The 26,740-nt window shown below is 40.8% G+C and overlaps 1 protein-coding gene across 17 annotated transcripts in view; it reads left to right on the plus strand.

The window, feature by feature from the left end:
- The window catches only part of LOC122556528 (teneurin-2-like), a 1,106,639-nt gene that overhangs the window by 599,956 nt on the left and 479,943 nt on the right, over positions 1 to 26,740 (plus strand). The window contains exon 1 of one of the 17 annotated variants that reach the window (XM_043703294.1): positions 5,161 to 5,205. The exons of the other annotated variants lie outside the window; for them this stretch is intronic. The gene's annotated coding sequence lies outside the window, so the exon portion shown is untranslated. Of the gene's footprint in view, positions 1 to 5,160; positions 5,206 to 26,740 lie in introns of those variants that run through there. 17 annotated transcript variants of the gene reach the window in all.

Consider the following 26,740-nt stretch of genomic DNA (forward strand, 5'->3'; position numbering starts at 1 on the left):
CACTTCTGCAAAGGCCTCACATCTTTCTACATTGTTCCTTTGGAGCACAGAGATCAAATGGTCCAAAGATTCAAATTTCTGATACTTAGTTTAACTGCAGCAGCACATTCATACTGAAAATCCACAATGACCCATTTATCGCATTCCACATAGAATCACACTTTACCTATTGACTTTGCACTATTAATTATTTCAATTTCACCTCTATCCTGAAGATCCTTTCAGCCTGTTCTCCCGCAGAGGCTAACTGTAACATTCTTCTGGCCTCTTCCAGCTTGTGGCCCGAGGCAACTTCTATTTTATCTGCAACACTACTGAATAATTGCAATTGTATGTGGTTAACAGCAGAGAGCTCAACAACTGGCACAATAAAAATAGCGTAGTTGAAGATGCTTTCTTATATTTCCCCAGTAGCTGATCCACCAGACAGTGCGGACTGCAGCTGCTGGAGATCAGAGTCGAGAGTGCGGTGCTGGAAAAGCACAGCAGGTAAGGCAGTATCCGAGGAGCAGGAGAATCAACATTTCTGGCAAAAGCCCTTCATCAGGAATGAGGCTTGTGAGCCCGGAGGCTGAGAGATAAATGGGAGGGGGTGGGGCTGCGGAGAAGGTAGCTGAGAGTGCAATAGGATCTTGGAGGTGGCAAAAATGGTTATAGGTTGGAAAGGAGGGTGGAGCAGATAGGTGGGAAGGAAGATGGATAGGTCATGAGGGCAGTGCTGAGTTGGGGGGTTGGATCTGGGATAAGGTGGCAGAAGAGCAAATGAGGAAACTGGTGAAGTCCACATTGATGCCGTGTGGTTGGAGGGTCCCAAGGCAGAACATGATGCATTCTTCCTCCAGGCATCTGGTGGTTAGGCTGTGGCAATGGAGGAGGCCCAGGACCTGCATGTCCTAGGCAGAGTGGGAGGGAGAGTTGAAGTGTTTGGCCACGGGATGATTAGCTTGGTTGGTGCCGGTGTCCCAGAGATGTTCTCTGAAGCATTCTACAAGTAGGTGTCCTGTCTCCCAATGTAGAGGAGACTGAACGGATACAATAAATGACGTGTGGAAGTGCAGGTAAAACTTTGGATATGAAAATTGTATTTTCAAGCCCTTTTAAATAAAAGGCAGTCTTGTTTATGTGGAGTATTTGGTGAACCTGTTTTGTCAAACTCAGTGGGTTGAATTTGCTGGAACTGTAGCAATTTTGTCGTTCAGAGCTATTGCTTTGCTGTGAGAGCAGCTTGCCTTTCAGGTAAATGGTCCAGAAGGCAATAAGCAGCTGGATCGACCATCCAACTAGGGACAATGGCCAGTTGACAGGAAGGGAGAATCAATCGTGTACCTGCAGTGAAAACAGAAATTGCTGGAAATACGCATCAAGTAGTTTGGCAGCATCTGTGGAGAGAGGAACAGACTTAACGTTTCAGGTCCAGGAACTTTCTTCAGTCCACCAGCTGCCTTCACAGTGGTTGGACTGTCAGTGTGCTATTGAGGTGAAAGCCTCAAGAGAGGGCAGAGTGAAATGGCTATGAGAAAAGACTCCAAGAAACAGAAGCTACCTCTGTGTTCCAAGCATTGTCACCAAGAGCTGCTGTTGCAATGGCAAGCCTCCACTCCCAGATGGCCTTCAGCTTTCTGTTTGCACCATTGCACAATGTGGTTGCATTTTAATTTTGTCACACTTTGTAGATCATCTTCTCTGAGTAGCCAAGTTTCTGACAGAGTGTGATGCCCATGTGATATATCAGACATGCCCTTGGACCAGCTACATTGGCTTCCTGGACAGAAGCCACCTCAAAGGAACGTAGGAGAAGTGGGGAACATGTCGGGGAAACAGTACAATCGGGTAGAATTTTGCAGAGTCATTGAGAATCTGGGCCCTTCAGAAAGTGGCAGACATGAGACTGAACCTGGTTCCTGGTGTCTCCGATTTCCACCAGTGTAAGGTAAAGCTGCTGTAGGCCAAAAGCCCATGTTCTGCTTTCCTGACCTAACTAGCTCGAAAGCCATCTTAAAGTTGCAGAGTCAGAGTCATACAGCATTGAAATAGGTGTTTAGGCTCATCAAGTCTATGCTGAGCAACAAACACCAAAATACATTTATCCCATTTATCTGTAAATGGTCCATATGCCTCCTATGTTCTGGCATTTTAATTACTCATCAGATACTTCTTAAATGTTGCAAGAGTATTTGCCTCCACCATCCTCTGAGACAGCACGTTCAATATATCTACCACCTTCTGAAAGAAAAAGATCATTCTTGCATTTCCTCTAAATGACTCACCTTAAACCTATACTCTGTGGTCTTCAACACATCTAGGAGATAGTGAGGACTGCAAATGCTGGATAAGATTCGATAAAGTGTGGTGCTGGAAAAAGCACAGCAGGTCAGGCAACATCTGAGGAGCAAGAAACTCAATGTTTCAGGCATAACCCTTCATCAGTACTGGAGAGGGGAATGGGGGCTGAGAAATAAATGGATTGTGGGAGGTCGGTGGGATGTGTGGAGCAGATAGTTGGGAAGGAAGATGGACAGGTAGGTCAGGTCAAGAGGGCGGTGCCAAATCTGAGGTTTGGATCTGGAATACATTGGGGCAGTGAGGGTTGGGGAGGTTTGAGAGGAGATTTGGAAACTGACGAATTCAATGATGAAGCTGTGTGTTTGTAGGGTCCTGAGGCAGAACATGATGTGTTACTCCACCAGTTTGTGGGTGGCCTTGGTTAGATGGTGGAGGAGGCCCAGAATGGACATGTCATGGGGGGAGTGGGAGGGGAGTTGAAATGACTGGCGACAAGAAGGTGGGGTTGGTTGATGCGTACAGACCAGAGATGTTCCCTGAACCATTCTGCGAGTTTGCACTCGGTCTCTTTGATGTAGAGGAGACATATCTACCATGGGAAAAGATTCTCTTGATCTACTCTGTCTATACCTCTCACTTTTGTATGCCTCAATCAGATCTCCCTCAGCCTTCTCTGCTCCATGGAAAACAAACAGTCGCTCCACATATCTGGGACTTTTCATCGCAGGCAACATCCTGTTGAATCTCCTTTCCACCCTCTCCAATGCAATCACATCTTTCCAATAATAAAGCCACTAGACCTGCACACTGCAGCCTAACCAATGTTGTATAACCAGCATTTTGCAGCTCACTGCAATTTTTGTGCTGTCGGAAAAACTGTTAAAAGAGTCTCATTTTGTGAGCATGCCCATGCTAACGTCTACTTCTCCATTTGCTCTCCACGGCCCTTTGTTATTCCATGCCAAACAATACCCACACCATAGCTACTCATATCTTCCATGTCAATCCATGGCACTTCAATAAGCAAACATCCAGTGTGAACTCTTTAAGAAATAAATCTAACCCAGATTCAGTGGCTTACTCCTGAATTAACTTTTGCAAAATCACCAATAATATACTAGTAGAAGTCAACAGCAATGATACCAAGAAATGTTCATTCTTTCAAATTCAATTCAACTTGCTATGGAGATCCAATTCAGATACACAGTTTGGGTTCTACCAGATCTACTCAGGTGGTAGCTCATAATAAGTTTATTCCAGACATTGGCATAAGAGCTGAATGCCAGAGGACAGATGTGAATAACTGCCGAGAGCATCAAGTCTGCATTGAGCCAAGAATGCAGACAATGGATCTTAACAATACTAAAATCATTTAGCAATAATAACCATTTTCAACCTTTTCTTTGTCTTCAATCACATTGTCATTTGAGTCCCTTAATTGCCAACAAGCTGTCAGTTGTGGAAGCTTAACAGTACCTTGAAGAAAAAAAAGTCTGCTTGAGCAACACATCTGCCATTGAACTTAGCTATCCATTCCTTCACTGCTGTCATAGTGCACTTATCAAGGAAGATACACTGCAGAAAATGATCAAGCTTTATTTTGTACCTCCGATGATTCTTGCAGCCACTGGCACTGAGAAGGTGAAAATGCAGTAATGTCAAGGCAACCCTATCAAGTCTGAATTCCCCCGGAGCAGGGATCAAGGTGTGACCAATCATAATTCCCCCCCCCCCCCCATAGATCAGCAGTGGGGTTGGAGATTTTCTCTATATTTATTTGTCACTTGGATAACATAGTAATCGTATGTCTATCTTTACTGGCAACATATACACAAAGTTAAGAAACACAGTGAATAATGTGGATGGAACAGAAAGTTGCAAATGGACATTAACAACAGAACTATGACTGACATAGTCTGGAAAAGTGGGAAACTTGGTTAAGATCTATGAGTGGTAGATCAGAGTATTTTGTAAATGGTGAGAATCTAGAGATTGTAGATGAGCAGGGAAAGCTCAGGATCCAAAAAGAAAAAATACTGAAGCTCGAGGACAAAGGCTGAAGAAATGTCCAGTTCGATATGGCCAAACTGGATTACAAAGTGGTGCGTATTTTGCACCAGCTGTGCAAAGATCTAGTTCTGTTGTATCTGAGGCTGAATTGTGTACACCCATTCCCTGCACTGCCAGCTAAAATGCTGTGCTGGAGGGAAACTACTCAGAGGACCACTGGTTGACCTGCAGCTATTTAACAACTGATTCACCAGTAATAGACTGGAAGTGGGATTTCCACACCCTGACATTGTGTGAGGCCTTCAGAACCCTAGAGCAGCCCTATGACTGTGTCCAAGCTGCATATTACTGAGCGTAAAAGACTCAGTGTGGGCAAAATTAGAATACTTGAGTGTCTAGAAAGCAAATGGATTACAGGTAGAAGATAAATTAGACTGCAACTAATCTAACTCTGAGTCAGAACCTGCTCTCTCTATGATTAATATTTGTAGTAATATTCAATAAGAAAGGAGAATAAATAATGTTACTTTGAAGTCCAGACCTGAAGGTTGTGCTTAACTTTGTTTTTATCCCTGACCATTCTGTCACAAATCCAAAAATCAGAGGATGGTGTTAGCTATATGATGAAAGATTTAGAAAGAGGAAACAAAATCAGAGCTTGCTGGAAATGCTCTGCAAGTCTGGCAGTATCTGTGCAGCGAAAGCAGAGTTAATGTTTTGGGTCCAGTAACTCTTCCTCAGAACTGTTCTGAGGCTGCCAGACAAGATGAGCTTCTCCAGCAATTTCTGTTTTTGTTTGTTTTTATTCAGAAAGAGGAAATCCTGCATCTGAGGGAGCAGCCAGCCACTCCGAGACTGGGAGCTGTCCAGCACTTCAGGTCCAAGATGGATACCGCTGGGTCCAAGATTTGGGTAAGTGTTTGAGGGCTTCACCGGGGACAAGCTGGCAGACCTCGGTGAAGAGAGTAAGGGGCTGGGGCTTCAAAGGGCAATGTGAGAATACCAATCTGGTGAGCTGGAGTAAAATCTTAGAGGTGCCTGAAATATCCATGCACGTCACCAGTGTGTGCAAGGAAACATACTGGGCTGTCTGCTTGCCATGGGCTTCTTTCACCATCTGTTAAATCTCAGTGGTGAAATTAATTGCCCAGTTAGGACTTTCATTATGCCCACTGGCAAGGCAGGCTGCAATGTGCCACCTCTGTTTCTGCTACAGTTCTGGTACGGGCAGCAATAAGCAGCAGACAGACTACCCTCTGTATATAATTAATCCCTCAATCTTCAAACCCATCACTGGGAAAGTTAAAATCTTGCCTCTCAATTAGCATATTCAGCCCTCAGCATTACATCTCAGGAAAGACACACTGTCCTTGGAAAGGTGCAGCGTAGATTTGGAGATAAGTGTTAAAGTCTAAGGATGAAAATTGAAGAAAAATGATTTTTCTTCTGGTCCAAAACAATAAACTACCCTGTTCTTTAAGACAATTCTATCACCATTCAATCAGTCCGTGTCTGATCTACATCTCAACTCTATTCATCTATCTTTTCGCCATGTCCATTGAACTCAATTTCAAAAAGGTCACCACATTCCTGAGTTTATTTATAAGGGAGCAATTTCCACATTTATATAATCCTTCACATGAAAATTGCTTCCTTCATTCTTAAAGGAGTCCGCTGTAATTTTTTGTGACTCCTTATTCTGGATTGCCCACCAGGAAAAAATATATTATCCTGTTGAATCCCTTAATCACTTTAAATAACTTAGTTAGATCATTAGACCTTTTCAACTCAAGGAAGAGCAACTGTTCAAACAGCTTTTACTCATTATTTGACCCATTCAGCTCATATTGCCCTGACAATGAGCTTATTGCACTATTCAAACATCAACTTTGCCCTGGAGTATTGTAGTCCTGCTTGACTTGAGTGTCAATGATCAAATCTGTCACAAAGGATTGATTCCTTCAAATTGGCAGTGCCAAATTCAGTAATTCAGAAGCCAGTTCAGACTCTCCTTACATACTATTTCTCAAGACTGCCCTTACTCTGCGACAGACCATTTTGCAATGTCCAGACGTATTTTCTCTTCATTCCTGTTTTCACCAGTTATCAGGATGTGAAAGGCACAACATCATGCAAATTATTTTTCTTCATGTACAGGGGTATTGTCTTCCAGCATAGGAGGTGCTTTAGCCCTCATTTGCTTTTATTTTTATGCTAGAAAGCAGTGTTTTTTAAAATCATTGGGATCTGTTTTGATATTGCGTCAATAGGTCCAGCCCTTTGCACTTATGTAATTGCCACTCATTTCTTTAAGCTATCCGTGAATACTGATGGAGAATCACCAATTTCAGCCAGCCGCCCTCTAACATTTTATTGCATCTCTTCCAAGTAAACCAGTGGGTGACCTACACTCTAATGTTTTGCACATGTTAAAGGAGTGACACTGGCCCAATCTTCTTACAACCAGATTGCATTCTATTTTATAGTTGCTTCTCAAACAGTATTAGGCACATTATGGAGACAACCTTTGGCAACTTAGGATCAGAATTTATTTGGATCAGATCTATATTTCAAATGTGTGAACATTATAAAGGAATAGTAAGAAAGCACATCTTCTGGAACTTTCCAGACTCAAGTTCTAATTCCATGTGGTTTGATGTTATGACTTTGTTCCTTATGCACTTTTACTGATATGATTCTTACAGTAAAGATATAGTTAACCTTTTCATATAAATACCCTAGAGTGGGAGTCACATGCACCTCTGTGCTTGTGGAGAGTATTGTTCTAATATGTTGTTAAAAATCTCTTTTGCTGTGTAATCAACTTTGGAAGAAAATAAAATGCTGGTGTTTAGCTCACTTTCAGTCAATTCATAACAGCATTCCAAACTAGGGATAACTTTGATCTCAGAACAAAAATATGATCTTTAGTGAATTTGGCTACATCCAAGGTTAGTTAAAAAAGCAAACGTTGAGCTAAAGATAAATTTAGTATTGTTTAATGACACTTATAATTACAAGATGTGAATGGGGTGTTGATAGCTTCAACATTAAACTATTAACACCTCCAGCTAAGCATTAGCAACACAATAGATATTCGTTTTGTTAACAAACCTGAAGTGTTAGACTTGATTTACATGCATGAAAATTCTATTCACAGAAATTTCAGTCAGCAAGTTTTTCTACTGTGGGAAGTAGGACAAGAAAATGTAATAATTTTGGTTTTCAGTTCAAAAGCATGTACAGTATTCAGAGGTTTGTTTCTTCATTTGTGCAATACGTTGCTGGCAAGGTAAGCATTTATTGTCCATCCCTAATTGTCCTTGAGAAGGTGGTAGTGCACTGGCTCTTTGAACTGCTGCAGTCCATCTGGTTGAATTGAATTGAATTGAATTTATTGTCACGTGTACCGAGGCACAGTGAAAAGCTTTGTCTTGCAAGTAATACAGACAGATCATGTAGTTAAGTAGCATAGGTAGGAAATAATAGGTAAACAGTGGTAAAAACAAAAATACAGGTACAGGCAAATGTTAAGAATTTGTGGGTCCATTCAGTATTCTAACAGCAGTAGGGTAGAAACTGTTGCGAAACCGGCAGGTGCATGTGTTCTAAACCTACAATTTGTTACAGAGGATTTTCTAGGATTTAATCATTGCAACAGTGAAGAAAAGATGATGTACTTTCAAGTCAGAATGGAGGGGAATTCAGAGATGGTGTGGTTCCCATTTGACTACACCTATTTTTATTCCCCGATAGTACAGGTGGCGCTAACAAAAGCTTTGGCAAATTGCTGGAGTGCAACGGATAGATTTGGGAGTGTGGTGCTGGAAAAGCACAGCAGGTCAGGCAGCATCCGAGGAGCAGGAGAATCGATGTTTCAGGCATAACCCCTTTATCAGGAATGAAGGGCTTATGCCTGAAACGTCGATTCCCCTGCTCCTCAGATGTTGCGTGTCCTGCTGTGCTTTTCCAGCACCACATTCTTGACTCTCATCTCCAGTATCTACAGTCCTCACTTCCTCACTGCATCTGATAGATGGCATGTATTGGCACTATTGTGCATCAGTGACGGACAGAGGAAACATTTAAGGGGGTGGATGGGTTATTAATCAAGCAGGCTGTTTTGATCTGGATGGTGTTGAGCTCATTGAATGTTGTTGGAACTTGCATCATCCTAGAAAGTGAGATTACATCACTTTGCAGATGTCTGATTTATAGATGATAGACAGGTTTTAGGATTCAGGGAGTGAGTTACTCACTGCAGGATTCCCAGACTCTGAGCTGTCCTTGTAGCCATAAAATTTATATGGATGGTCCTTATCTGATGTCTGTAGTTCCAGTGTCCCAGAGGTTGAGGGTATCGAGGTCAGAAATTAGGTTTCAACGTCACAAGAGTTCACCGGCAAGCAGGAAGGTGGTTTGAAATGTGTCTACTTCAACACCAGGAGCATCCAGAGTAAGTTGGGTGAACTTGCAGCATGAGTTTGTACCTGGAACTTCGATATTGTGGCCATTCCAGAGACATGGGTAGAGCAGGAAAAGGAATGGTTGTTGCAGGTTCCAGAATTTAGATGTTTCAGTAAGAATAGAGAAGATGGTAAAAGAGGGGGAGATGTGGCATTGCGAGTCAAGGAGACTATTACGGTGCAGAAAGGATGTTTGAGGACTCATCTACTGGGGTAGAATGGGCTGAGATTAGAAACAGGAAAGGACAGGTACCCTGTTGGGAGTTTTCTATAGGCCTCCGACTAGTTCCAGTGATGTAGAGGAAAGGATAGCACAGATAATTTGAGATAGGAGCAAGAATAACAGGGTAGTTGTTATGGGGGATTTGACCTTCCCAAATATTGACCCACTTCAATTTGCCAATCAGACCAACAGGTCCACGTCAGATGCCATATCACTTACCCTTCACTCCTCCCTAGAACATCTTGACATCAAGAACAGCTACATGAGAATCCTACTCATTGACTACAGTTCAGCCTTCATCACTATTATCCCCTCAAATCTGATTACTAAATTTAGTGATCTTGGACTAAGCCCCATTCTCTGCAACTGGATCCTCAGTTTCCTGACCCACAGGCCACAATCGGGGAAGGTTGGGGACAATAGTTCATCCTCACCAGGAGGTGGAACGAATGGAGCTCCTGAGTGGTCATCCAAAACAGGCTTTCTTGGACTCTTCACGTGGAGACACTGGTTACAAAGGCCCAACAATGTCTCCTCTTCCCCAGGCAGCTGAAGAAATTTGGCATGACAGCGAATACCCTTGCCAACTTTTATAGATGCGCCATTGAGAGCATTCTGTCTGGATGTACCACTACCTGGTATGGCAACTGTACCATTCAAGATTGGAGACAGTTACAGAGAGTGGTGAACTCAGCCCGGACAATCACAAAGGCCAACCCCCCATCTATAAATCCATCTACCAGGCCCACTGTCAAGCAAAGGCCGTTAACATTCTCAAAGATCCATCCCACCCTGGCAATGTTTTTCTACAACCTCTACCATTAGGGAGAAGGTATAGAAGCCTGAACACATGCATCAGCCGGTTTCGTAACAGTTTCTACCTTACTGTAGTTAGAACACAGGACTCATAAACTCTTAACATTCACCTGTACCTGTGTTTTTGTATTTGCCGCTGTTTACCGATTATTTACTGATCTATGCTTCTTAACTCTGTGATCTGCCTGTATTGCTCACTAGACAAAGCTCTTCCCTGTGCTTCAGTACACGTGATATTAATTCAATTCAATTGACTGGAAATACTAAACTTTAAGTACTTTAGATGGGTCAGTTTTTGTCCAGTGTGTGCAGGAGGGTTTCCTAACTCAGTATGTAGACAAGCCAGCAAGGGGTGAGGCCACATTGGATTTGGTACTGGGTAATGAACCTGGCTAGGTATTAGATTTGGAGGTAGGTGAGCACTTTGGTGATAGTGACCACAGTTGGGTTATGTTTACTTTAGCAATGGAATGGGATAAGTACATAATGCAGGGCAAGAGTTATTGCTTGGGGAAAAAGCAATTATGATGCGATTAGGCAAGATTTAGGATTCAAAGGATTGGGTAGGAAACTGCAGGGGATGGGCACAATTGAAATGTGGAGTTTATTCAAGGAACAGCTACTGCATGTCTTTGATAAGTATGTACCTGTCAGGCAGGGCGAAAGTGGTCGAGCAAGGGAGCTTCAACTAAAGAAGTTGAATCTCTTATCAAGAGGAAGAAGAAGGTTTATGTTAGGATGAAAGTTATAAGTAAGCCAGGAAAGACTGAAAGAGAGAGCTAAGAAGAGCAAGGAGGGGACATGAGAAGTTGTTGGCAGATAGGATCAAGAAAAGCCATAAAGCTTTCTATTGATATATCAGGAATAAAAGAATGACTTGAGAAAGATTAGGGCCAATCATGGACAGTAGTGGAAAGCTGTACGTGGAGTTGAGGAAATAGGGGAAGCGCTAAATAAATACTTTTCATCAGTATTCATACTGGAAAAAGACAATGTTGACAAGGAGAATACTGAGATACAGACTACTAGACCAGATGGGATTGAGGTTCACAAGAAAGAGGTGTTAGCAATTCTGGAAAGTGTGACAATAGGTAAGTCACCTGGGCTGGATGGGATTTATCCTAGAGTTAAAAACAATGACTGCAGATGCTAGAAACCAGATTCTGGATCAGTGGTGCTGAAAGAGCACAGCAATTCAGGCAGCATCCGACGAGCAGCAAAATCGACGTTTTGGGCAAAAGCCCTTCATCCTGATGAAGGGCTTTTGCCCGAAACGTCGATTTTGCTGCTCGTCGGATGCTGCCTGAATTGTTTATCCTAGAGTTCTCTGGGAAGCTAGAGAGGAGATTGCAGAGCTTTTGGCTTTGATCTTTATGTCGCCATTGTATACTGGAATAATGCCAGAAGACTCGAGGATAGCAAATGTTGTCCCCTTGTTCAAGAAGGGGAATAGAGATAACCCTGGTAACTATAGATCATTGAGCCTTACTTCAGTTGTGGATAAAATGTTACGAAAGGTTATAAGAGATAGGATTTATAATCATCTAAAGAGGAATAAGTTGATTAGGGGTAGTCAACATGGTTTTGTGAAGGTTAGGTCTTGCCTCACAAATCTTATTGAGTTCTTTGAGAAGGTGACCAAACAGGTAGATGAGGGTAAAAAGGTTGATGTGTTGTATATGGATTTTAGTAAAGCATTTGATAAGGTTCCCCACAGTAAGGTATTGCACAAAATATGGAGGCATGTGATTGAGGGTGATTTAGCAGTTTGGATCAGAAATTGGCTCACTGAAGAAGACAGAGGGTGGTGTTTGATGGGAAATGTTCATCCTGGAGTTCAGTTACCGGTGGTATACCACAAGGATCTGTTTTGGGGCCACTGCTGCTTGTCATTTTTGTAAATGGCCTAGATGAGGGTGTAGAAGGATGGGTTAGTAAATTTGCAGATGCTCCTAAGTTGATGGACTTGTGGATAATGCTGAAGGATGTTACAAGTTACAGAGGGACATAGATAAGTTGCAGAGCTGGGCTGAGAGGTGGCAAATGGAGGTTAATGCAGAAAAGTGTGAGGTGATTCACTTTGGAAGGAGCAACAGGAATAAAGAGTACTGGGATAATGGTAACATTCTCGTCAGTGTAGATAAGCAGAGGGATCTCGGTGTCCATGTACGTTGATCACCATGCTTGTTGATAGGATTGTTCAGAAAGCATATGGTGGGTTAACTTTTATTGGTAGAGGGATTAAGTTTCGGAGCCACGAGGTCATGCTGCAGCTGCGCAAACTCTGGTGCGGCAGCACTTGGACTATTGCATACTGTTCTGGTCACTGCATTATGGGAAGGATGTGAAAGCTTTGGAAAGAATTCAGAGATTTACTAAGGTGTTGCCTGGAATGGAGGGAAAGTCTTATGAGGGAAGGTTGAGGGACTTCGTTAGAGAGAAGAAAATTGAGAGGTGATTTAATGAGACATATAAGATAATCAGAGGATTAGATAGGGTGGACAGTAAGAGCCTTTTTCCTTGGATGGTGATGGCTAGCATGAGGGGACATAGCTTTAAATTGAGGGGTAATAGACAGAGAAGACATGTCAGAGGTAGTTTCTTTAGTAGGGGCGTGGAATGCCGTGCCTGCAACAGTCGTAAACTCGCCAACTTTAAGGGCATTTGAATGGTCATTGAATAAACATATGGATGAAAATGGAATCGTGTCGGATAGATAGGCTTCAGATTTGTTCCACAGGTTGGTGCAACATTGAGGGTTGAAGAGTCTGTCTTGCGCTGTAATGTTCTATATTCTGTGTTTGGCACCCGGAATGTTGATGGATGGGAATACAACATGTAAACATCATTGAATGGCAAGGGACATTGGTTAAATCAAATGGAAATAGAAGGATTGGATTACTGGCGTGAAAATAATGGGAATGGGCCACAGAGAGCATGAAAAGTATTGGTTGAAGTGAAAGGGAGGAAGAGAATCGGGGGTAAAGAAAGTAATGAGGAGAGGATGGGACATGTGTGGATGAAGGCAGATCGGAAAGCAGAATAGTGGTGAAGGGAGGATCGAAAACGGATGAGGAGCCACTAGAGGATATTTGGAGGATTGGTACTGGAAAGATCAACAGTTTCCCAGTGATAACAGATCATTTCCCTGTTCTGCAGAAGTTAGGGTGATAGGGACTTGGGTCAAATAATTGTACACACAAAGTGAATGAGGGCCAATACTCCTTATTGGCTTGGAATGGTGAAACAAAAGCTGGTTAGTAATCTGTGATGGTGCTTAGTGGAAGGGAAGGGAGGGGAGGTCTGAAATGATACTCAGCAGGTGGCGAAAGTCACAAATGTTGAGGTTCGGGCATCTGTGATTTGGAAGGGGTTTTCATTTGTAAGGGCATTGTTTGGAGATTCTGCAGGCTACAAAACATACTTTAAAAAATGGGGTACCAGAAAGATTAGCCAAGTTTGTGAACATAAATTTGAAAATGAAATAAAACTGGAATACTTATTTCTATCTGTGACTCAGTGCCATGTCATATGCTGCACCTACACATTGAGCCATCAGAATAGGTCCTGAAGCCTGTTAATTAAGTTAATGTACATTTCTACAAGTAAACTACTTCATTCCAAATTGTTAAAAGCACTGGTCAGTTGTGAGTTTGTCTGTTTTTAATCGTGACATCTATTTTCAGTGTCCTTAATGTGGAATAGTTCGAAACGTTAATTTTGACTGTCAGGCCTTTTCACGAATACTTATTGTGTCATGGGACACAGTTTTGATGATATGAGTCACCATGTTGTTAGGTAGTTATTCCAAGAGGTGGGATTCAGATATCCATTTATTCCAAGTTACTGTTCTGTATAATTTTGTCTACATGCAATTGGTGATGGCTCAGGGAATGAGATGGAGAACAAATTACATTTAAAAGCTTGAGCATAGTCAGATCCACACCCCCCACCAACCCAACCTCCACTCCCGGCACCTTCCCCTCCAACCGCACGAAATGCAAAACTTGCGGCCACACCTCCCCCCTCACTTCCCTCCAAGGCCCCAAGGGATCCTTCATATCCATCAGAAATTCACCTGCACCTCCACACACATCATTTACTGCATCCGCTGCACCCGATGTGGCCTCCTATACATTGGGGAGACAGACCGCCTATTTGCAGAACGTTTCAGAGAACACCTCTGGGACACCCGGACCAACCAACCCAACCGCCCCATGGCTGAACACTTTAACTCCCCCTCCCACTCCGCCAAGGACATGCAGGTCCTTGGCCTCCTCCATCGCCAGACCATGGCAACATGATGTCCGGAGGAAGAGCGCCTCATCTTCCGCCTGAGGAAGGGCTTATGCCCGAAACGTCGATTCTCCTGTTCCCTGGATGCTGCCTGACCTGCTGCGCTGTTCCAGCAACACATTTTCAGCAGAATTGATTTAGCATGGGGTTGGCTTTGATGATATGAGTCACCATAAGGTTGATGGGGTTGGGGTTCGATGACTGAACAAGTGTATGGGGTGGGGGCTAGAGTGCCTAAGGTTGTCTTCCCAAAGAACCAAGATAGATCTTTTCACCAGCCTGGCCCAGCTGCTCTGTGTTCTCCTAGCCGTTGCTTCTTGGGTGATCAGACCTGACTTCATTCCACATGCAGAAAGAAGATTATGTGACTTGGGATACTTTTGGAACTCCTTGGTTGAGTTTGTCAGGAAATTTCCTGATTTGAGCTATTCGCCTCAGTTGAGAAAATCAGGCTCTTAGATTTATTTTCTTGGTTTGTCAGCGTGTGATGGGAGAGGGGTGGTTGGTGTTGCTGCAATGGATAGGAGAAAGAGATCTTATTTCTGTTGCATAATTATACAATGCTACTGTTTATTTTAATAATCTTGATTGCAGTTTCAAACTGTTGATCTGTTGAAAACTCAGACTAAAATGTGTGAATGCCCTGCTCATGTATTTTTTTAAAAATAAAACCACAACCAGAATCTGATTGCTTCCAGGGATACCAGTTTATAAAAATAAATCATGGACGTATGTTGAGTGTAACTTCCAGCTTTATTTTGGGTACATTTTCAAGCTTACAAATCCCCCGCTCTCTTGTAATGTAAAAAGTGTGTTTCATTAGGTTCCATAAGGCATGGTTGCCTGTGATGACGGGAGGGCTATTTCTCTGCATCAACAGCTGTTTCCATGTCAACTGTTGCCAAGCTATATTTAATTGTGAAAGATTTCTTTTTAATTATGATTGAACTCCCTCCAGTTTTAGTGAGGCATCTGGGAATTTTTGATTCGCCTCTTCAGGAACCACTTGGAGAGATAAAGGGCAGTTTGAGCTGCAAGTACAGCTGCCCGACCATTTCCCTGCGCGTCCTCCTGCTGTTGATGAACACCACATTGAAATGCTAAATTTCTCTGAAGTGCTTAATGACAAACAGGAGGTGGCACAATGATAGAGTACTTGCTACTGTTTCGCTAACTTTCCTCTTGATAATACGATCATAATACCATCATAATCTATGATAACATCCAGTGGTCAGTTATTTTCCGGCCTGTCCTTGCTGTAAATGGTGTCAGTCGGAGAACTGGTCCATATACTGTCACAGGGTGGAGTCTGGGCACAGCTTAAAAGGTTTGTAAATGCAACGCAGACACCGTCGATCGGAATGGACTGTGATTTGTGAGCAAATGTTTACCAGTCTGCAGAATGGAACAACACAGCAGAGAAGATATCTTGTAAATGAGTTTAAAGGATCTCAGGTTACATTTCAAAGTGTCGTATGTAATTAAGAAACCTGATCAGCAACCATTTCTTGCAGAATGTTTGCCACTGGTTTGTGAAGACAGCGATGCAGTAAACGAGAATGTCATGGTGTGAATGGAATTATCGTGGGTCAGTGAGCAGTGTCGTAGGAAAGCCTCAAGAGAGTATTTTATCTTTGGGTGGGATGACAGTAAATGACTGACAAATCAGGCAGGCGGATCAGCAGTTTCATGCAGAAAAAAGGGCCAGCCCTTGTTTAAAACAAAGTGGCAAGCTGCCTGCTTGTATTGTGCAACCCATTGCAGTTTAGCGCATTTAGGCTGGCAGAATATCAGGCCCAGGCAATCACAAGGTAAGTTCTAGTTTGCAGGAGTTCACGCTCACATTTTGTCTGTCAGGTTCAAGGAGTATGTTTTGCTCCTCCTGACACCACAAATGTCATTTTTGTCATATTTTTTGAGGTATTTTACTTCTTGGCTTAGTTATTCTACTCAGCAGTATATCCACACTGTGAAACCTCCAGAAGTGGTTCATAACATGTTCTCACCATCTGCCATAAGATGTCCTGGAGACAATTAAGAACAGGGCATTGGCACCAGCTGGATCTGATCATCAACAGATGTGACTCTCTGAACAGTCTTCTCAACACATACAGTTACCTTATGCTGACTGTGATACAGATCACTTCCTGGTGTGCACCATGGCCAGGAAGCAAGCCTTGAAGTTTACTCATTCAGGGTAGAAAAGCTGTCCTGCTTTCAATGTCAGCCAAATTGTCCACTGAGATAAAAAGGCATAGTTGCTCAACTCAACAGTGTTGTTGCACAGAGTGCAGAGTAAAATGGGTCATTGAAAAACTACCTTCAACATATGGAAAGCATGGATGTAACTGCACTGGAATATGTATGTGAAATCAAGTGGCTTACTCTCAGAAATATCCAAAGTCTGAGCAAAATCCTTCTTAATGTGCAAAGAGCCATGCAAAGACCAATAGACTACCAGGCAATGCATTAGTAGTTACTGGTTACTCCTTTACTAGAACAATCAGATGTCCTTTGACACAATGAATGCTTAGGTTATGTATGAAAGGATCAAACAGTCATCGGATGTCAAAGCTTTTCATCTTGCATGAATCAGGACAGCTTGCAAGAATGTGAATGTAAATAGGAACAATAGGTTCAAGAGACAATCAACAGTTACGAGATTTGCTAGTAAGTGGAACTATGGGATTGCTAAAGGGGTTACAATGGCAAATATACTAGTTAAATGATGACTGATAATTAGCTGCTAAGTTTTGTTTCAATTTAAACCAGACAAATTGGCACCTCTTGATCAAGACATTGTCCAAAAAATAGAATCAGAGAATAGCTGCCACTTAATCTGTTCAATTGACACTGAAAAGAAGAGGGTTCCGTGTATTAACATATGTATCTTACAATATATGCAAGTATGCCATTTTGTGCACCTGACTGAAAAACTTAAATTAGGTGTCAAATCTTTAGCAAAATTCTTAACACATTCAAGATTATTCGACAAATGTTGTCCAATCGTGGAATCACATCCAATGGTGGACACCTTTTGAGTTTCACAAGCACGGTGTGAAGTATGTCTAATGTCTTGTCTATTATGTATAGCTGAAGGTACATGCTATTTGATGCAATCTACCAGTCTTTGGAATGTATGATTTACATATTTGTCATCACACCTCCACCACTGAACTGTTTAAAATACAATGCTCATTTGTGCTTTTGGCCTTTTAATTCTGACTGACTGGGAGAGGAGTTGCCAGCAATAATGCACCAGTGAGTTGACGATTGAAACCAGGTCGGTTGCCTCTCATTAACCAAGGCATTGACCAAACAGTATGTTCAAACCACGTTCCCTATTAAACCATCAGTGGTACAATAAAATTGATGTGGTAGAATAGTGAATCATATCCAATACTACTTTTTCTTCTCGAAGTACACTTCCCTCCAATCTGAAAATATTGGTAGAGAGTGAAAAGGATTAACTCTATCTCCAGATTACACAAGTACCTTTCTTAAAATAAATCCCTCCTCGGCTATTTTCACCTCTTTCTCTTGATAAATCCCATCATGCCATGTGTGAAGGCCCTAATTAAAGGAAATGGTGTTCTAATCCAAAACCTTTGCTGTATTTGATTTGTAAACTGCTGCGGGCATTTTTTTTTACAAACCAGAAGGGAATGATTTATCCTTCAGGTTTCTGGAACTCCCTATAGAAAAGAACATTGGTTTGCTTGACAACACACCTCAAATCAGCATTTCAAACTGTCAGGCAATGCAATATTTGTGTTTTATACCTGTTGTAATGACTTCCATCCAGAAATAATCTGAATTGTATTGTCACCTGCATTCATGACCAAGTTATATAAAGTTTCTCTTGGAACCATTTTGAAAAGACTTTCGACCATTTAAAATAAAGAAGGTTTGACACTTCTGTTAATATAATCCAGAAAGAATACTATCTGAATGCATTATGTATTTGAGTAAAATTCTCCAACATGGACTTTACTCTTGATGTTTGTATTCCTTGAGGTATGAAATGTGTAGTAGTAAGGAAAGAACAGTTTTCATTTGAACAGTTAGCATTCTGATCAAGTATTTGGCATGTTAGTAATCACATGGTTCCGTGTAAAGTGAAGCTTGGAAAAGCATAGATGCTTGGAAATACAGCACAAATGTGGTGTTAGCTTCAGAATAACTGTCACAGCTTCAAAAAGGTGGTAACTGGAAAGCAGTTGTGAACATAATACTGTTCCATGTTATTACATTTGGACTACAATGGACATGGGTTTGTATGGATTGCAGCTGGAAACAAGGCTGACCTTGTGGCACTCATATAACAGAAACTTGTAGCAAAATTTACAAGGATTTACTCTTAGTTCTTGTGGAGAAATTGCAGGCTGCTATGGATAAGTGTAGGTACTGTCTGCAATATTTGGTAAATGATTTTCAAATTGTCTATATTGTTGTCAGAGGCATTGTCACCTTTTTTGCTGCCCTCCAGTCCAAACAAGCATTACAAACACAAGTAAACCTTTCAGCCTCAAACATGTGCTACCATTCCAATTACGTTAGGGTTCATCTGAACCTCTACTGCAGTTTTCCTCACTTAACTCACGCTGGAATTCTCCTGCTTTGCTGATACGTTCAGTTCATGATGACACTCTTCTACCCTCCCTTTTCAGTTCATTTATTTTCCCTAATGTCACTGCCCAATCCCTCGGTTTCTCTCAGATGCTATTATTGGAAGATTGAGCTCTGCTACACATGGTGCATGAGAAATTGTGATCTCACAAAACAACCATGAGAATTCTTGCCAACAGCATGCATGACTTTGATCACCCCTGGAACCGTAGCAGCATCAGTTAAGGATTGAGAATGGTGCTGATGAAACCGAGCTGAATATGGTGCAGGTGATTTTCTGTAAAAGCAGACACTTACTTTGAAATGCTGATGTGTGCATAAAATATATTTCTGTGCAAGATTGGGTAATTGTATCAATATATGCTCTGGCAGGGTTTCTAATGTAATCTGGCTACACTTGCCGTACCACATTAGGTTTATGTACGTGCATTGTCACTTACTGAAGGTGCAAGCTGATAATGTTGCAGTAAAGGAAACTGAGCAAATCCACAGTTAAATACAAATTTCAAAAAGTTGCTGCCTGAATTTTGCTGTTGTGATACAAGAACGTTTTATGAAAACACACTTTACTATTAGCCTCACTTTTGAAATGATGTGAAGTTGCTGTAATTTTGCAGTGTATATGAACTAAATTCACCACTGATAGCTTTTTCCATTTATCTAGGAACTGGAAGAACAGGGCACTCAATTGCACCTTCTTATGTTTATCACCTGAAACAATCAAATTGAAGAATTGTGAAATTGACAGTGGAGAACTGAGAATGAAGTGTAAATTTAAGTCATGGTACTCTGTGTCAAATCAGGTACAGAAAGAAGAGAGGAAAAGTTAGATTGCAAGATAAAAAATGAGACAGAAAGAAAAAGTAGGAAAAATATGCACTTTCCAACTCACCCAACTACAACTAAAATGTGAAAGAATAAAGATCCATACTTAAAAACATGATTCCAGTGTCAGAGAGGTTTACTGTCGTGAATGGAATTTATCAGGTCATTAAAAGTGCATGAATTGTGAAATGAACAAGAATGAATAGAATTAGCCCTCAATGATGAATTTAGTTCATATATACTGTGGAATTACAGCAACTTCACATCATGCAATAGAATCATAGAGTCATATAGCACAGAAACAGACCCTTTGGTCCAACCAGTCCATGTCAACCATAATCTCAAACTAAGTTAGACCCACCTGCCTATCCTTGGCCCATATCCCTCCAAACATTTATTATTCATGTTCTAATCCAAATGTCTATTTAAAATTATAACTATACCTGCATCCACTACTTCCTCTGGATGTTCATTCCACATACAAAACCACTCTGTCTGTAAAAAAATTGCCAATCTCATATTTTTAAAATCTTTCTCCTTAAAAGTATGTCCCTAGTCTTGAAATCCCCCACCCTAGGGAAAAGACATTTGCCATTCAGCTTATCTGTACCTCTCATTATTTTCTAAACCTCAATAAGGCCAGCCTTCAACCACTTATGCTCCAGTGAATATAATCCCAGCCTATCCAGCCTCTCCTTATAAATCAAGCCCTCTATTCCCACAACATCCTGGTAAATCTCTTCAGAACCCTCTCCAGCTTAATATTATTATCCTTCCTATAACAGGGCAACCAGAACTGAACACTGTACTCCAGAAGAGGCCTCATCAATGTCCTGTACAGTCTCAATATAATGCCCGTACTCAAAGGTCTGAGGAATGAAGGCAAGCATGCTAAGTGCCTTCTTAACCAGACAATCTATATATGATACAAACTTCAAAGAATTATGTACCTGAATTCCTTGGTCTCTCTGTTCTACAACACAACCCAAGGCCCTACTTTTAATTGTACAAGTCCTGTCTGTTTTACCAAAATTCAGTAGAGATGCAGATAGTGAGAGGTGTTTAAAAAACATTGTATCAGAGCAGCATAATTCAGACAGCAACCTTTTTGATATTTGAATTTAACTGTGGATTTGCCCCTCATCTGAAGTTGCTGCACCATTTATGCATAAACAACAGAGTTGTTAGGCTCAGTGTTATTTTAACAGCAAATTATGGCCTATTGTGTCTTTGGCTTTTTACAAACCTGATAGAATGACTTACAAGCTATTTTATCAGGACAGCATCCATTTAACAGCCAGTTGAATTTGCCAGGAAAAGAAAAGCACTTATCTGTATTTCTACTGTTGCTGCCTGATCACAAAACTGATCCATGTGGATAAATTGCTTCCAACCCAGAAGCATTTATGTGGAGAAGCCTATAAAGCTCAGTTCAGTGACTCTTTAAAAGCTATGGCAAAATCTGTCAGACATTGAGAATTAGACAGCTCAGTCAGGCATTTCTACTCTCTTGCCACTAATGTGTACACTGAAATCATAGAGTAAGCTTACTTATAAGAGGGAGAGTTTGCTCTTATCAGTCCTTGACCATTAAAATGTACTGGTGAGAATCCGGGCGTAGAGTGAGGGGGTTGGCTCCATTTCCTCTGTTCTGAAAAGGACATTATCTTCGGGAGAAATTCTGAGACAGATTTTTGGGGAGCAGAAAAAACACATTGATTTTTAAAATTACTTTACTGATGATGAATGATTAATGTGTCTCAACTGGATGGGCATCTTATGTTGCGCATTAAAAATATAAATGAGGTTTGCCAAATACTAACGGTCAGAATCCATCTTAAAATGAAGTGAATGGTGCATTTCCTTATGTTGGCATCTATATAATTATTAGAGACCCATAAAATATTTGCAAATTTTTTATTGTAACAGTACTTCTTTATGTTACAGCTCACATTTTTTTGCCTATGCCATTCCCATTTTCCCATTATCTCTGGTGTACATTCCCCCTTCTCCCCATACTGTCCCTTCTCACCTTTTCGAAAGTGCTTTATATTAAGTGAGATTTTTGTTCTAATATTTTGTTCTGAATTTATGTATCGCTCTGCTCCGGTGGGATGACGGTTGGTTAATTAGATGTTTTAAAACTCTATTATAACATTGGGACACTGAGTATTGCCAGACACCATTCACGAAATGATTCCACCAGACCAATTGAAACAAACTGGACAAACAAAATTCTGTTATGTTATAGATTTTCTGAAGTGGTTTAACTGCTGAAAGGTTCTTGACAGCAGTAGCAAATCTACAAGAAATTATTTTTAAACATCTCGACCAGGTTCACTGTATGCTAAATATACATCACGGGGCAGGCTCAAGGTGAAGGGACATAGTTTATAGTGCAGATAAAAGGCCAAAAGTTCGAAAGAGTGAAAGGCAAGTTGGAGATTAATTTGGTGCCATCACGTTCAGTTTTGAAACCCTAAAGTTAGGAAGAGGGAAAGACCGAGCATGACATGATGTTTCACAGCTGGAAATGAATAATTAAGAAAAAAGTCTTGCGAAGTCTTGATTTAGCACAATGGAGACATATGGTAGAGGAGAACCAGATAGTGTAGCCTATTGGCAATTCAAAAAGAATGAGTAGAAAGGGCATTCACTCTTTTGTTTTTGCTATTGTGTAGACACAAAAGATAATAGAGATAACAGATAAAAGATAAAACAGATAAAAGATAATAGATAAAAGACAAAAATAATAAAGAGATAAGAAAAATTGTGATAAAAGCTATGAAATCTAGGGATGAGAATGAGATTGCTTTGTACAGTGAGACATTATATGAAATCAACCTTGATGGGATTCACAAATGGGGACAGTATTATAATTCTTGATAAATGTGAACTTTATTCAGAATTAACAGTTTTTGGGAGGAAATGCTAGAGTTTGTTTGAGTAAACAGCTAGAGTAAGAATAATAAGCTTGAAATGGATTAGTAAGTAAATATTTCTGCTTCTATTCCACTAAATCTAACCTGCACAGCTTTGGTGCTTTTCTTGGCCAACTAGTGAAGTGGTTATTTTTCATTTCTTTCACTTTGATCAGAGTACATCAGAATCTTTTATAATTCAATCAATGTCCTGTGCCTCACATTTATTATGCCCATGTACATATATGCTTAAGTGTAATGTATAATTGATATCAAATCAATATATTCTCTGTATAGGGTAGCAAAGATTGACTTTTTTTTACAGGAACTGAGTAAAACAAACCAGCTGATTGACCTAGTTAACAGGGCTATGCTGGTTGACAGCCCTTGTAATTGAATATTATATTGATCACAGTTGATTAGCATCACAATATAATCTTTTCAGTATTTTTAAAATTGTTGATTTCACTGAGATTAACTCCCAACAAAGAGCTTTGAGTAGGAAAAGGGCCAATTTCAGTTCCACTAAGTATGGAGTGAAGAGTTAATGACATTTACTCTAAGAATGGCTGTGTAACATGTACACAAGGAACTATATTATAATGACACGCAGGTCTGTGGGTATTCTGTTTTACCATCTCTTGTAAACAAAGCCTGTTAGTGTTCATTCGCCTGATTACAGACCTGGTCTTACTGCAATAGGTCTCCTGCACTTAGTTCAATTTTAAAACCAGTTGGAATATGAAATCAGAAGCTGTCCACCTTGCAGGTGCTTTATTCTGTATTAATTGAATTGCAGTTTTTCAAGTAACCTCAGAGCGGCAGTACCGACAGAGATCTGGGGTCGTTTTGCCAGTCCTGGGGATGCATCACTGACCACCAAATTTGTGAGTTTTCATGGGCAAGAGTTCCCACCATTTTACAACATTGATGGGGAGTTTGGTTCAGCAGGTGGGGAGCATGGATTTAGAAGTATAGGTTTAGTTACAGCATAAATTACTTAAAAGTATTCGCAAAATAAAAGTGGCCCTGTTTTCTGAAGTCTTGGCTCCTGAAAGTGAAACATTTCTTTATAGATGTATTCACCTTGAGGTTCACTGAAAATTCAGATGGGAGCAGAAATTTGAAGATACTGGGCATAATTATTTCTCACTCTATTTCACCCCAAACTCACTCACAGTTATTTTTTCTGTTTACAGTCTTAGGCTGCAAAGTTTCACTTAGATCGAGTATATCTCCTACTGTGCTAAAGATCCAAGTTTACTGGAAGAAGAGATGCTAGCCCAGATAGACTTTGTCCTTTCTTCATCATTAAGGTCACTTTGTGACAATTTTCAAAACTTCAAACATTCATTGTCATGTTATAACCCATGATGATTTGCAAAGTTGACAGAAAACATCTTGAACTGTTTAATTATCACAGAGGATGGGAATTGTGGGTATATTTAGATTTAATCACAATTTCAACTTCCGTCAGAGTTTTCTATGTTACGTTTTTGACGCAGTTATGCTGCTGATTTTCAATGAACCACTGTGAAGAACTACCATTCCAAACGCAGTGTTGTAATTTCCCAGCATGCTGCATGTTCAATAATAGCAGTTCATGCCTCTTTGAGCCTGAGACATCATTCATGAATCATAGAATCATACAGTACAGAAAGGTTTACCCACAAAGTACGTACCACCAAAATGAAAGAAATATAAGGTCATCAGACTTGAAATGTTGAATCTGTTTCTTCCCACAGATACTGCCAGACCTGCTGAGTTTTGCCAGCAATATCTGGTTTTGAAATAGAAGCAGGAGTATGGCCAAAAGGTCCCTTTGAGCCAGTTTCACCCCTCAATCCAGTCTTGACTGATCCTTGATTTCTATTCCACTTTCCTGCCTTATCTCCGTTGTGGTCACTTGTACAGTTGTGGATAAACAATTTCTAAAGGAGGTGAAGAAGCTTTCGACCAATAACCGCATTAAATTATTTTGTACGAATGTCGCCCTTCACTCGCTGGATGAAAACTCTGCCTTCTATTAGCATTCTCTGTTCTCCTTATTGTGAATAAGTCGTGAGGGAAAGTGACTTAAAGTAGTTATTAGCCCTGCTGGGGTTATTAGTATTGGATTTTCTTTTACAAAGCATTACTGGTAAATTAACATCACAAGGCTCATTCCTATTCAAGAATGCTGAGGGCATTGAATTTTTTTTAAACGCATTTTTGTTCCATGCGATTTATTATTTTAGTTGACTGAGTTATGAATACCGTATGAGATTGCTAAATATAACTAACATTTATCACACGTTGTAAACTGTTTGAAAAAAAATCGAACATGTTGTGTTTTCCTGGAACATTTGGTGACTAAATTAGTGCTCACCTTTTTAAATTAATGCCCATGGGTGATATGTGGGCTGGTTAGTCTTCAGAAGAAACTAGAATTGATTACATGTACGCTAAATGTGTCACAGGGTGGCTTTTCTAAACTCATTGTGTGGCCTTATTGTTAAATATCTTGGTGTGCTTTTTTCGTTCTTTCTCAGTCCCTGTATCACCTGTCAATACCTACTTCTTCTCATTTTCTATTTCTCCATCTTCTGCCATCTTTCAGACTCTTGAAGTGGAAATCTGTTGTTTTTGGTACATTGCCCAAAGAGCTATATGTCCATCCAAAGCAAAAAATGTCAGTGAGTTACTTGACAGTAGAGAGCTTCACACCTGAGTCCATAAGGGCTTTTACTTAACATTGAAATTCAGATCACCTTCCAGCATTCTTCCTTGGATCATGGACAGGGACAAGATCTGCCTTTCCCCAGACTTGAGAAAGTGAGAGTGACTGCTATCACCCTCAGTGCTGTTCGAGTTACAATGTGCTAAAATGAGTCTAAGACTAAGTTTTTGAAGTTAAGTGCAGTGTTATTGCAACGTTTGTAGCCCTTGACTATGTATGATTGGACCACAATAGTTCAGTAGAAACTGAATGCGTCCTGCTCAACATAGACTTCAAATTAACAAGGCACAGGCTCTTAACTTATAGGATTCAAGTAAGTCCCTAGTTAGGGTGGCACAATGACACAGTGGTTAACACTGCTTCAAGAACCTGGGTTCAATTCCATCCTCAGGTGACTATCTGTGTGAAGTTTGCATATTCTCCCATGCCTGCTTGAGTTTCCTCCAGGTGCTCTGGTTTCCTTCCACAGTCCAAAGATATGCTGGTTAAGTGGATTAGCCATGCTAAATTGCCCATCGTGTCCAGGGATGTGCAGACTTAGGTGGCTTAGCCATGGTAAATGTGGCGTTACAGGGATAGGGTAGGGGGGTGGGCCTGGGTGAAATGTCTTTGAAGGGTCGGTGTGGACCTGATTGGCTGAATGGCCTGCTTCCAGGCTGTAGGGATTCTATGATTCTATGAAAATGCTTCGGCTTCAAATTGTGTTGGGACAGCAAGGAAAGGGAGTGGCTGTCATGATCCCATCACCACCTTAACAAAACCCACTTCCAGTTAAAATCCTCCCACAATGTATAGATTCATTGTTCCAAAACTAGTGAGAACTGTGTCGCAGACATGACAGAGATTTTTGGAAACAAGAAACCAAATGTAGCGAGACAGTATAAGAAAGCACTGTGCTATGATTTCCAGGAATATTGCTGCCAGCTCTTCACTGCTGTACTCGTCCTGTTATTTGTGATTAGATTGTCCTTTGGGAGAAGAATCTTGCCCACACTTGACTTGCTTTTGAATAATTTGCTGCACTATGCAAAGATGAAAATGTACTGCAGCACAAGACTGTTGTGAGGCAATGAGGTGAGTTCAGGATGCTAAAAGCCCAGTGAGTGTTAAGCTCTGCTTCAAAATACATTGGGAATTGAATACGAGCAAGTCTCAATGATCAGTTCAGTGGAAGTAATGGGTACATTGGGTCAGGACAGTATTTTAACTTCACCTCACCAGTTATGGAGTGGATCAGAAGGTGGCTGGAGCAGGTATATTCCCCAATTATTGTTGATATTGACAGGAGATAACGTATCTAAAGATGACTGCAGTCTCTGCCACAGACTGCAAACAAAGGCATTTGCAGGGATCATATGAATATAACAAGCCAGCCAGAATACTATGTATTCTTGCATTTCTCCAATCTTCTGCTTTTTGTAAAAGAAAGTACTTACAATCACAAGTTTTACAAGATACATGATCACAGAAAAATAAGCATTCATTAATGAAGCTGTTGATCATTTGAGTCAATTCAGTTTTCATCAGTCTCTGCATGTGCAGTGTAGGCAGT

This window comes from Chiloscyllium plagiosum, chromosome 14, assembly GCF_004010195.1.
Source record: "Chiloscyllium plagiosum isolate BGI_BamShark_2017 chromosome 14, ASM401019v2, whole genome shotgun sequence".
Lineage (NCBI taxonomy): Eukaryota > Metazoa > Chordata > Chondrichthyes > Orectolobiformes > Hemiscylliidae > Chiloscyllium > Chiloscyllium plagiosum.